General features: G+C 56.9%; 1 pseudogene across 1 annotated transcript; it reads left to right on the forward strand.

The window, feature by feature from the left end:
- The first annotated feature begins 1913 nt into the window (after positions 1–1913).
- Positions 1914–10712, forward strand: LOC144608447 (glutamate receptor ionotropic, NMDA 1 pseudogene; annotated as a pseudogene). The gene is made up of 3 exons (XR_013549198.1): positions 1914–2459; positions 10268–10402; positions 10680–10712. The product of XR_013549198.1 is annotated as a glutamate receptor ionotropic, NMDA 1 pseudogene (transcript).
- Positions 10713–11342: the final 630 nt, after the last annotated feature.

The following is an 11342-nucleotide window of genomic DNA, read 5'->3' on the forward strand; positions in this document are numbered from 1 at the left end:
CTGTTCTTTCACCCACTCCCTACACACGAGTAGCGATTTACAGAGGACCCACCAAGCTGGAAGCTGCAAGTCTTTGGGAACTAGTTGGTGGCAGGAAGAGTCTGTCAGCAGAACACAAACTGCTGGTGAACTCAGTGGGTCGAGCAGGATCTGTGGGGGGAGAGGAGAGGGGAGGGGAGGGGAGGGGAGGGGAGGGGAGGAGAGTGGAGGGGAGTGGAGGGGAGGAGTGGAGGGGAGGGGGGAGGGGAGGAGGAGAGTGGAGGGGAGGGGAGTGGAGGGGAGGGGGGAGGAGAGTGGAGGGGAGGGGAGTGGAGGGGGAGGGGGGGAGGGGAGGGGAGTGGAGGGGAGGGGAGGGGAGGAGAGTGGAGGGGAGTGGAGGGGAGGAGTGGAGGGGAGGGGGGAGGAGGAGAGTGGAGGGGAGGGGGGAGGAGAGTGGAGGGGAGGGGAGGAGGAGAGTGGAGGGGAGGGGAGGAGGAGAGTGGAGGGGAGGGGAGGAGAGTGGATGGGAGGAGAGGGGGGGGAGGGGGGAGGGGGGGGGGGAAAGGAGAGTGGAGGGGAGGGGAGGATGAGAGTGGAGACAGGAGGCGATGTGTGGGCGGAGGAGAGGCAAGGAATGAGGGGCAGATGGAGCCAGAGGAGAGGGGGAAGTGAGAGGGGGAGGGGGGGAGGGGAGAGGTGCGTGGGGGTGAGAGTGGGAGGTGGCGGGGGGGGGGTGAGTTGGGGGGCGGGGGGGGGGTGAGATGATGCGGGTGGGGGGGGGCGGGTGAGTTGGGGGGCGGGGGGTGAGATGATGCGGGTGGGGGGGGGGGCGGGTGAGTTGGGGGGGGCGGGGGGGGGGGTGAGATGATGCGGGTGGGGGGGGGGCGGGTGAGTTGGGGGGCGGGGGGGGGGTGAGATGATGCGGGGTGGGGGGGGGGGGCGGGTGAGTTGGGGGGGGGCGGGTGAGTTGGGGGGCGGGTGAGTTGGGGGGCGGGGGGGGGTGAGATGATGCGGGTGGGGGGGGGGCGGGTGAGTTGGGGGGCGGGGGGGGGGGGTGAGATGATGCGGGTGGGGGGGGGGCGGGTGAGTTGGGGGGCGGGGGGGGGGGGTGAGATGATGCGGGTGGGGGGGGGGGGCGGGTGAGTTGGGGGGGGGCGGGTGAGTTGGGGGGCGGGTGAGTTGGGGGGCGGGGGGGGGTGAGATGATGCGGGTGGGGGGGGGGCGGGTGAGTTGGGGGGCGGGGGGGGGGGGTGAGATGATGCGGGTGGGGGGGGGGCGGGTGAGTTGGGGGGCGGGGGGGGGGTGAGATGATGCGGGTGGGGGGGGGGGCGGGTGAGTTGGGGGGCGGGGGGGTGAGATGATGCGGGTGGGGGGGGGGGGCGGGTGAGTTGGGGGGGGGCGGGTGAGTTGGGGGGCGGGGGGGGTGAGATGATGCGGGTGGGGGGGGGGGGGCGGGTGAGTTGGGGGGCGGGGGGGGGGGTGAGATGATGCGGGTGGGGGGGGGGCGGCGGGTGAGTTGGGGGGCGGGGGGGGGGTGAGTTGGGGGGGGGGGTGAGATGATGCGGGTGGGGGGGGGGGGGCGGGTGAGTTGGGGGGGGGGCGGGTGAGTTGGGGGGCGGGGGGGGGGGGTGAGATGATGCGGGTGGGGGGGGGGCGGGTGAGTTGGGGGGGCGGGGGGGGGGGGTGAGTTGGGGGGGGGGGGTGAGATGATGCGGGTGGGGACGTGTTCTGGGCTCCGCTGGAGCTGCTGGAGCGAGGTCGGGTACCCGGCGGAAGGAGCCATGGCAACGGGCGAGGGAGGCTGAGGCTGAGGCTGCGGCTGCGGCTGCCGGGCCAATGGTGGGCGGGGGGCGGGGGGCACGGCCTGGCGGGGCGGAGACCAATGGTGAGGGGAGTCGTGCGGCATCGGGGCGTCAGTCAGGCGGAGGTGGCGCAGCATTGCAGCAGCTCAGCCCGGAGGAGAAGGAGAGAGAGAGGGAGAGAGGGAGATAGAGAGAGGGAGGGAGGGAGAGGGGGAGAGCCTTCATCCCGGTCCCAGCCCCGGCCCCGCATCCCTCGGCCGGACCATCCCGGCCCATCCCGGGCCCATCCCGGGCCATCCCGGACCATCCCGGGCCATCCCGGGCCATCCCGGCCCATCCCGGCCCATCCCGGCCCATCCCGGGCCATCCCGGACCATCCCGGACCATCCCGGGCCATCCCGGGCCATCCCGGCCCATCCCGGGCCAATGCTTCGCCTGCTGCCGTTCCTCGTCGCCGCCGTTCTGCTCCCGGCCGGAGCCGGTGCCGGGCCCAAAGTTGTCAACATCGGCGCCGTCCTCAGCACCAAGAAGACGGAGAACATCTTCAGGGAGGCGGTGGCGCTGGCGAACCGCAAACATGGATCCCAGCGCATCCAACTCAACGCCACGGCCGTCACACACAAACCCAACGCTATACAGATGGCGCTGGCTGTGTGCGAGGACCTCATCAGCAGCCAGGTAACCCGCTAACCAGCGATAACCAGCACTAACCAGCGCTAACCAGCACTAACCAGCCCTCCTCACTCACCAACAGCGGCCGCCGGCAGGTCATCGATAATCGCCAGCATTTGCAGTTAGCGAATAGTAACCGGCGACATTTCCCACTAACTATCAATATCTACCGATACACATTGTCTATTGTAATCCAATATCTACAGTAACACAGTACTAATCGGACACGTTTATATTAACTAGTATTATCCACAGTAACACAGTACTAATCGGACACGTTTATATTAACTAGTATTATCCACAGTAACACAGTACTAATCGGACACGTTTATATTAACTAGTATTATCCACAGTAACACAGTACTAATCGGACACGTTTATATTAACTAGTATTATCCACAGTAACACAGTACTAATCGGACACGTTTATATTAACTAGTATTATCCACAGTAACACAGTACTAATCGGACACGTTTATTAACCATCGTGTGTTGGGATTCACGACACGACCCGTGTCCCGTTTTTCTGCCGCTGTTTATAATTCAACATCATCGATGATCCGATACTAATCTGCAATATTTTCTTTTGACTTATTACTGATATTCTGATCAAGTTCCAGTTGGGGACATTTCTAGCATCACTAACTAGCAATGTTCCCCCCACTGACGGTCAGCATTGTGGAGTATTGGTTGAGGGAGCAGTGACCGCGTTAACACAAAACCGGCATCATTTCAGTTCTGACTCTGACCAGCAGCTTTTTACACAGAAACATAGAAGACAGATGGAGGAGGAGGCCGTTCAGCCCTTCGAGCCTGTACGCACCGCCATTCAATATGATCATGGCTGATCGTCCACACACAGTACCCCGTTCCTGCCCTCCCCCCCCCCCCCCCCCCCCCACCCCCAGACCCTCTGACTCCGCTGTCATCAGGAGCTACATCGAGCTTTCTGCCGCAAGACTGTAATGTGCAGCATTGCTACAGTCTGGCTGCTGGTAACTGTTCACTGGGGTCGGGGATGGGGGCGGGGAAGGGGAGGGGAAGGGGAAGGGAAGGGGAAGGGGAAGGGGAGGGGGAAGGGGAAGGGGAGGGGGAGGGGAGGGGGAAGGGGAAGGGGAAGGGGAGGGGGAAGGGGAGGGGGGAGGGGAAGGTGTCGGAGACCGGCCTCGACGCATCTTAACTCCTGCTGTGTGTTCCCCACTCACGGATAGCGGGACTGATGTGATCAATATGATCATGGCTGATCGTCCACACACAGTACCCCGTTCCTGTCCCCCCCCCCCCCCCCCCCCCCCCCACCCCCACCCCCACATCTATGGATGTTTCAGGGCGATACAGATCTATTAATCGCAGACTTGTTTTCTCATATTTTCCTGTGGAAACAGTGAATCCGCGCCGACAATTTGCAGAAGTCAATTAACCTCCAAACCTGCACGTCTTTGGGGACGTGGTAGAAAAAACCCGGAGCTCCCGGAGAAACCCACGCGGTCGCAGGGAGAAGCTACAAACCCCGCAGCCAGGATGCCGGGGATTACCACGTGTTGACAGTCAGGCCCTTCCCAGAGAGAGCGGCCACAACAACCCGACCTCTTGTGTTGGTCACTCCATGCAGCCTCACGTCTCAGCTGTCCAGCGCAACGCTCCTGCAACTGGTGCAGCCCACCACATGACCCCCCCCTCCCACACTCCACCCCAACTACCCCTCCTCACCCCCCTCTCCCTCTCCCCCCACACTAACACAACTACCTCACCCCACTCTCCCTCTCCCCCCACCCCAATCACAGCCCCTCACCCTCCCCCCCACCACTCCTCCCCCTCCCACCCACCCACCTCACCCACCCCTCCCCAATCTCTCCCTCAGCCCCCACCCTAACAACATCACCCCCACCCACCCACCCTAACCACCTCACCCACATCTCCGTCCCACCCCACTGGCACACTCAGGCTTTGCTGGTTGCAGCCGGTCTGCCTGCAGGAGGTGTAAATAGCAGGAAAATGAATGGAGGAAGGAGATAGAAACAAAGGCACCAGGTGCAGGAGGAGGCCATTCAGCCCGTCGAGCCTGTACGCACCGCCATTCAATATGATCATGGCTGATCATCCACAATCAGTACCTCGTTCCTTTCTCCCCATATCCCTTGATTCCTTTAGCCCTAAGACCTAAATCTAACTCTCTCTTGAAAACATCCAGTGAATTGGCCTCCACTGCCTTCTGTGGCAGAGAATTCCACAGATTCACAACTCTCTGGGTAAAGAAGTGTTTCCTCATCGCAGTCCTAAATGACCCACCCCTTATTCTTAAACTGTGACCCCTGGTTCTGGACTCCCCCCAACATGGGGAACATTTTTCCTGCATCTAGCCTGTCCAATCCTTTAAGAATTTTATATGTTTTTCTAAGATCCCCTCTCATCCTTCTAAGTTCCAGTGAATACAAGCCCAGTCGACCCATTCTTTCATCGTATGACAGTCCCACCATCCCAGGAATTAACCTGGTGAACCTACGCTGCACCCCCTCAACAGCAATAGAGAGACACTGAGACTGTGAATGACAAGTACTGTGGTTTCTGGAGAACATTGGTGCTCAGACCGCTGCCTCCTCTACACGGGGGAACCCGGTCTGGGTGACCATTTTGCAACCACTGAGTCCACAGGACAAAAGTGACCAACCACCTCTTCCCCCATTCCTCTGCCACACCCTGTTTTTACCTTACTGCACCTTTCCAATGAATCTAATCATATGGTCAAAGATTAGCACCACATTAGACAATAGGTGCAGGAGGAGGCCATTCGGCCCTTTGAGCCAGCATCGCCATTCACCGTGATTATGGCTGATCATTCACAAGCACTACCCCGTTCCTGCCTTCTCCCCATATCCCTTGACATTGTCTGACTTGGAAGTTACTGAAGAAGGGTCTCAACCCAAAACGTCACCTATTCCTTTTCTCCAGAGATGCTGCCTGGCCCGCTGAGTTACTCCAGGACTTTGTGTAAAGCAGCATCTGCAGTTCCTCCCGACACATCAGGTCATCAAATTGAGATAACCAGACTTTCCAGTTTACAACAGAACTATCAGACGCTGTGCATTTCCTGTATTCCTGTTTAGTGCATCCCACTAACATGCTGGGAAAGTCATCCTCAGATACAAAGAGCACAATATGGGATGCTGTAACACAGTCCCAGAAACAATGGTGAGAACAGCTAGACTGCCCAGTGATGGTCACCCATTCCTTCTCTCCTGAGATGCTGCCTGACCTGCTGAGTTACTACAGCATTTTGTGAAATAAATGCCCAGTGATAGTGATCTGTCCAGTGATGGTGATCTGCCCGGTGATGGTGATCTGCCCGGTGATGGTGATCTGCCCGGTGATGGTGATCTGCCCAGTGATGGTGATCTGCCCGGTGATGGTGACCTGCCCGGTGATGGTGATCTGCCCGGTGATGGGCATCTGCCCGGTGATGGTGATCTGCCCGGTGTGATGGTGATCTGCTCGGTGATGGTGATCTGTCCAGTGATGGTGATCTGCCCAGTGTGATGGTGATCTGCTCGGTGATGGTGATCTGTCCAGTGATGGTGATCTGCCCAGTGATGGGCATCTGCCTGGTGATGGTGATCTGCCTGGTGATGGTGATCTGCCCAGTGATGGTGACCTGCCCAGTGATGGTGATCTGCCCAGTGTGATGGTGATCTGCCCGGTGATGGTGATCTGCCCGGTGATGGTGATCTGTCCAGTGATCGTGATCTGCCCAGTGATGGTGATCTGCCCAGTGTGATGGGCATCTGCCTGGTGATGGTGATCTGCCCAGTGATGGTGACCTGCCCAGTGATGGTGATCTGCCCAGTGTGATGGTGATCTGCCCGGTGATGGTGATCTGCCCGGTGATGGTGATCTGCCCGGTGATGGTGATCTGCTCGGTGATGGGCATCTGCTCGGTGATGGGCATCTGCCCAGGAACTGTGCATCATGTCATTTGTTGGGGGAGCAGGTCCAGTGAGTTGTGACCCCTAGTTTGACTGTAATTGTGTGTTGGGATCTATAGGTTGGAAGGAGTGTCTGTTCTTGTTCTGATCTTTCTCTGTACACTGGATGAAGTGAAGGCTGATTCACAAAGTGGGGGCTGATGCTAAGAGTGTGTCAGTAACGTAGATTATGGACATTTTGGCAAATCTCACTTCTTTCTTCCTGACTCCATTTTGCATTGTAACATGCTCCTAGCCGACAGCAATAATAAACTATTGTAAACTTTACTTTAATCACATTACAACCGGTTTTACTGCACGCTTCTAAAATATCTGAAATATGAGCCGTTGGGTAATTGATATCACCATTGGCGTTTGTGCTGCTGGTGGAAGAGAGATTTATTCAAGTCAATGCGCAGAGACACGAAGCCCAGGCCGAGCCAAGGCTGCTCTGCCTCATTGGACTGTGTTCTGTCCCACCGTCCCATCCCTCTGCTAACAAGGGTGGCCCTTGCCCCGTCAGCCATCCCCACATCTCTTGTTACACCCAACCTATCTGGTGTCTTACATCACCCACCCCAGGCTCTAACACCTCCCTTCACATAAGACCATAAGACATAGGAGTACATTTAGGCCATTCGGCCCATCGAGTCTGCTCTGCTGTTCCATCGTGGCTGATCTATCTTTCCCTCTCAACCCCATTCTCTTGTCTTTGCGCCATAATCCCTGACCCGCACTAACCTAGAATCTTTAAAAATACCCACTGACTTGTGGCCTCCACAGCTGTCAGTGGCAATGAATCCCACAGATTCACCACCCTCTGACTAAAGACATTCCTCCTCATCTCCATTCTAAAAATACATCCTTTAATTCTGATGATGTGGCCTCTGGTCCTAGACTCTCCCACTAGTGGAAACATCTTCTCCACATCCATGTGATCCAGGCCTTTCCCAGCTCATGTTTCATCACCCTCTCTCCCATTATCTGTCTGATACCTGGACCTTCCTCTGGAGCCAGTGGATGCACACATTTTCGCAGGCACTTTCCCTTTGATTTCTAACATGCTTACCTCCAAGAGTTTATCATCAGATTATACAAAGTGTTTCCCATTCTCATTGTAGAAAAATATCTTAAATCTATTTAATGCTGCGGAAACAAAACACTGTAAAATGCAGAGATTGATAGGTTCTTGATTAGTAAGGGCATTTCAAAATACTCTCCAGCTTGTCACATGACAGCTGTGGGGAACATTTGGGTGGCACATTGGTGCAGTTGGTGGAGCTAACGTCTCACAATGCCAGAGACCCAGCCTCAACACTGACCTTGAATACTGACCGTGTGGAGTTTGCAGCATCAGCATGGCCCTGGCAGCATGGCCCTGGCAGCATGGCCATGGCAGCATGGCCCTGGCAGCATGGCCCTGGCAGCATGACCCTGGGCAGCATGGCCCTGGCAGCATGGCCCTGGCAGCATGGCCCTGGCAGCATGGCCCTGGCAGCATGGCCCTGGCAGCATGGCCCTGGCAGCATGGCCCTGGCAGCATGGCCCTGGCAGCATGGCCCTGGCAGCATGGCCCTGGCAGCATGGCCCTGGCAGCATGGCCATGGCAGCATGGCCCTGGCAGCATGGGTTTCCTCCCACATCCCAATGATGAATGACTTGACTTGACATCTCAATGATGTGTGCTGTGGCAGCTTACTTGGCCTCTGGAAATTGCCCGAGTGTGCTGGTGGGTGGCAGAATCTGTGGAGATTTGATAAGAAAATGGGAAGTTTAACGCAGGGATTGATGTCGGATGAGTTGGTAGTCAGTGTGGATGGTGCTTTGTGCTGCGTGTCTCGATAATTCCCCTTACGTCTAAAGATACTTCTAGTTAGACACTGACTATACATCAGCACATCGTGTCAACGATTGGACAAGGTGAGAGATATAGTGATGTAAGGAACAGAGAGAGAGAGGGTTGGAAGGGCTGGGCAGGAGGGAAGGCTGGTGTTGGTGGGGAACCAGGAGCGTGAATGACCAGAGGGAGTGGTGTGAGAGAGGGGGGGGCCATGGAGTAATGGAAGGAGCTGGTTGCAGCGGCGTGGACATTGGAATGGTTGGTGTGTAACATACCTGTTGGCAGATGACGTGATGAATTGAGCTTCACCTTTTCCATTCAGGGATGAGGGTTAGAGGTCAGAGTGGGAGGAAGAGATGACAACCTGGATTTGACCTCCTGTTTATTAGTTTCATGAACCAACTTCCAATCTACAGGAACTGATTGCGAGTTTAATCCACGTTGGAAAGTGACCAGCAATAGCTGTGTTTCTGGGGCCTTATGTTTAAACAGTCTTGACCCTAGGGTTCATCCACCTTTAGTTTATGAACAATCTGGTTAAACCACTCCCACCATTTATTTGACCTCTGGTTATATCAATCTCATGGTATTTAACGATCTTCTCAATGGACCACTCCCACAGTAGTAATACGACCTCTGGTTAAACTAATCCCATTGTATCCTGTGGTTAGATTACACCCACAGTATTTATCCTGGCTCCTGTTTAGACGAAGGCCACAATATTTTGGGGTCAGCACGTTGATGCAGCGGTAGAGTTGTTGCCTTACAGCGCCAGAGACATGGGTTCAATTCTGACCTTGGGTGCTGTCTGTATGGAGTTTGTATGTTCTGCCCGTGTGTCTGTATGGAGTTTGTATGTTCTGCCCGTGTGTCTGTACGGAGTTTGTATGTTCTGCCCGTGTGTCTGTATGGAGTTTGTATGTTCTGCCCGTGTGTCTGTACGGAGTTTGTATGTTCTGCCCGTGATCGCCTGGGTTTTCCCTAGAGCTCCGGTTTCCTCCCACACTTCAAAGACGTACAGGTTTGTAGGTTAATTAGCTTTGCTAAAATTGTAAACTGACTCTAGTGTGTGTAGGATAGTGTTAGTGTACGGGGATCGCTGGTCGGTACGGACTCAGGGGCCGAAGGGCCTGTTTCCACACTGTATCTGTAAACTAAACTAAAATTTAAATAGCTTTTGTGTTAGTGCAATCGGCAGTATTCATGTAGCCTCTGGTCTCATCCCAGGGGTCGGCAATGTCACCAGTGGTCATCTACTCTGTGGAGATCACTAACATGATGTTAGTACAGTCCCTGGTTAAACCATTCCCACGCTGTTTACATGGCCCTGGTTGGACCAGTTCCACCCTGTTGATATTACCCCTGCTTAGCCCAGTCTATGTTTCAGTGCACAGGTGCCAGGAAGTGCAATGCTCTGGAAAGGGAGGAGCATTGGGGACACGTTGAGTTGGCAGAGGTTGTGCTGTCAGGGATGGAAGTATGGGTTGCCCAAGGATGACTGTGGTGTAACCGTTTCTAGAGCAGGGCAGTCACCGATGGGTCAGACTGAAACCTTGTGAAGGGTTTCTTCACAAGACTATGGTGGACAGTCTGGAACTCTTAGTCCCAGTGCGGACAAGGGCAAGTGTTTGTGGAATCAATAACATTCCTACATGTACCGTGCAGGTAGATCTCATTGCAGGGAGATGGGATTGGAGGGAGGTTGGAAGAGGTATGTGGAACGTCAAGCTTGGCTGGGCTGGTTGGGCAATTGGCGTGGTCTTGGACTGTGCAGCATACATGGTCAGGGACAGGGGAGGGGGTTGTTTTATCTACAGTGGGGGCTGGAGAGGCTGGCTGGCTGGGAGGAGGGGATGTGAGAATGATCATGTGTATGGGAGAAGGGGAGGTGGAGTTGGATGGGGAGTACTTTGTGCCAGTCACTGGTGTCTGGGCCTCTGCTGGAGGGGAGGACGGGTCAGTGGGATTCTCATTTCCCATGTATTTCACACACCTGTGTATGCTTCTCTCTGCAGGTGTATGCGATATTGGTGAGTCACCCACCTGGCCCTAGTGACCACCTGACACCCACACCAGTGTCCTACACTGCTGGCTTCTACCGCATCCCAGTCATTGGCTTGACCACGCGGATGTCCATCTATTCTGACAAGGTAAGGATCCTCCCATCATCACCAGCGCCTCCCTGAGGGGGACATCCTTCTTCACCCCCGTTAGATTTAGCTCTGAGGACTAACGGAGTAACTCAGTGGGTCAGGCAGGGAATGAACAGACAGCGTTCGTGGTCAGGACCAGTCCTCAGACTGTATCCGTGCTGTGAACCAATCTGAGGACAAGTCCCGGCCTGACATGTCGATTGTCCATCCTCTCCACAGATGCTGCCTGACCCACTCACTTCCTTCAGCACGCTTGTTTTTTGTTTCTGATCAGAATGGAACTTCAAACCAGGTCCAGCCGCAGTGAGAGGGAGTGGGGGAGTGAGGGAGTGAGGGTGTGGGGGAGTGAGGGAGTGAGTGGGGGAGTTGGGGGAGTGGGGGAGTGAGGGAGTGAGGGGGTGAGGGGGGGAGTGGGGGGAGGGGGGGGGGGAGTGAGGAAGTGGGGGGAGTGAGGGAGTGGGGGAGGGGGGGAGTGAGGGGGGTGAGGGGGTGAGGGGGGGAGTGGGGGAGTGGGGGAGTGAGGGTGTGAGGGTGTGGGGGAGTGAGGGAGTGAGTGGGGGAGTGGGGGAGTGGGGGGAGTGAGGGAGTGAGGGGGTGAGGGGGGGGAGTGGGGGGAGGGGGGGGGAGTGAGGAAGTGGGGGAGTGAGGGAGTGGGGGGAGGGAGGGAGGGAGTGAGGGAAGTGAGGGTGTGGGGGAGTGAGGGAGTGAGGGGGGGGAGTGGGGGAGTGAGGGAGTGAGGGGGGTGAGGGGGGGAGTGGGGGAGGGGGGGGGGAGTGAGGAAGTGGGGGGAGTGAGGGAGTGGGGGAGTGAGGGAGTGATGGAGTGAGGGGGGGGAGTGGGGGGAGTGAGGGGAGTGAGGGTGTGGGGGGAGTGAGGGGGGGGAGTGAGGGAAGTGGGGGAGTGGGGGAGTGAGGGAGTGAGTGGGGAGTGGGGGAGT

This window comes from Rhinoraja longicauda, chromosome 31 (assembly GCF_053455715.1).
Source record: "Rhinoraja longicauda isolate Sanriku21f chromosome 31, sRhiLon1.1, whole genome shotgun sequence".
Taxonomy (NCBI): Eukaryota; Metazoa; Chordata; class Chondrichthyes; order Rajiformes; family Arhynchobatidae; genus Rhinoraja; species Rhinoraja longicauda.